The sequence below is a fragment of the Egretta garzetta genome, unplaced genomic scaffold (assembly GCF_000687185.1).
Source record: "Egretta garzetta isolate BGI_Z169 unplaced genomic scaffold, ASM68718v1 scaffold163, whole genome shotgun sequence".
NCBI lineage: Eukaryota > Metazoa > Chordata > Aves > Pelecaniformes > Ardeidae > Egretta > Egretta garzetta.
In genome coordinates, this window is record NW_009259308.1 from 4109600 (window position 1) to 4109863 (window position 264).

Below are 264 nucleotides of genomic sequence, written 5' to 3' on the forward strand. Positions count from 1 at the left end.
TCTGGTCCCCTACTCCCTGATTAAAAAAAAAAAAAAAATGGTGCATGCAGTGCATCATTCATCAGAATTAATCCAACTCAGTTTCATGAGTGCTTTTTAGAGGAAGAGGGAAAAAAAAAAAAAAAGTAAGGATGATTCCATGAAATAAGTCTGTTGGGGAAAGGTCCCAAAACACTCCATCCATTTTAGCTTCAGAACAACCTTTTTCCTCTTCAGGGCTGGCAACGGGAGCCGACCGCGAGGAGTTGTTAAGGCTGCTGTCTG